Raw genomic sequence first — 1,625 nt, 5'->3', positions numbered from 1 at the left:
GATCACTGCTCCAGGAAGATTTTGTCTGATTTTGTAACTGTGCTATTTTGCATTGTGGTTTAAGTTTACATTATTTTAATGCATGACTGTGTAGAAATAAAGTATAGGCTATATTTACACCAGTACTGTGTTGATCTAGTTTTTGTCTTCAGATTACATTGTGATGAAAAGTATTAATTTAATGTTGCTTAGAGACATCACTTTTACGACATTTATTTGAAATATTTGAATTATTAAAAAAGATTTCAAATAAATAGCTGATGGGCTGGTGACCCGTCCAGAATATATCTTGCTTCTTGTACAAAGCTGGAAAAAGCTCCAGCAAAACCAAACCACGAACACAATAGAGTGAATAAACCTGACAGAAAGAAAACATGGATGACTTAAGATGAAATATGATTATCTGATGTTACTGGACAAATTTTGAATACTAAGTATTTTTTGCATGCTTAAAACAAAACGTCCTAATCTATAGTCACTTCTTTAGGTTTTGTCTAACTATACAGTATTTAAGTAGGTGTTTAATGTCCTGAATTGTCAAGAAAAAAATAAACCTATATTCAGAATTAAAAATGGTATGTTTATGTCTTCTTTGTTTTGTCCTAATACACATATTTGAACATAAACCAGAGCGTTCACACGAATTATTCATGTAATCGGTTTCGATCATAATCTTACCTGATTGGTAAGAAGTTGTTGTCCAATCAGACTTTTCTATGGGCGGGACTTCCGCCTGTTTCTTGGAGGGAAGTTCAACCAAAACAGTCATGCAGCCTCATGAAATCGGTGGATTTAACTTAAATTAGTCACTTTTGTGGGATTTTAAATCCTTTTAATATTTATATAAGCATAAAAGAAGTACACACAAAAGTATTGTGGGCTAACTGCTTAAAAAAAGTTATTAAATCTATGTAAGCAATGGTTCGTCGCCTCTGGAATAGCTCCGTCAGCTAGCATCGATAAAAAGTTATTCATAACCTGAGTTGGAAAATAACATTTGTGACAGCTAAAAAACAAATACCGATGACCATGGATCGTAACAAGAAAAGGTTGGCAAGTCAGCTGTGTGCCGCAGTGAACGATGGAGATCCCAGGTTATGATCAAGCCTTTGTCTTTGTTATGCCCAGACATAGTCTGCGTTGTAAACAGTCTGAATAAACTCGTAACCTAGACTATTTTTCTTCTATGTTAAATAAGTTTGTATATTTGTTTGCGTAGAGGCATTTTCATGTAATTGAGTTTTAACAGTTTTTAGCCGTGTGTATAATATTTAAATACTCGCGTGTGCCCAAGTTAGATAATCGAAGAAGTTTTACAAATATTTCAGCATAGATATGCAGCTATGGTTTAACCTTGTGAGATAATGAAGAAAGATTAGTCCAGAATATCCCAAATGTCTTCAATCTGTAACTTTGAATACTGTTGGAGATTAAAATATATAACCTTAAGAAAATGGGCCGATTCTTTAATAGTTGTTTTGAGCCATTTTAGCAGACTATGGAATGGTGGCCTCCTTAATTCGCCCTTATTGTTTACTTTACTTTCTGTTTGTCAACAACACGATCAGATAAACACCGTTAACATGCAATAATGCCATGATGTGTAGACATCTATCTATCTATCT

Source organism: Telmatherina bonti (assembly GCF_933228915.1).
Source record: "Telmatherina bonti genome assembly, chromosome: 8".
Lineage (NCBI taxonomy): Eukaryota > Metazoa > Chordata > Actinopteri > Atheriniformes > Telmatherinidae > Telmatherina > Telmatherina bonti.
The sequence above is the reverse complement of the archived record's forward strand: the minus strand, read 5'-3'. Positions refer to the sequence as shown.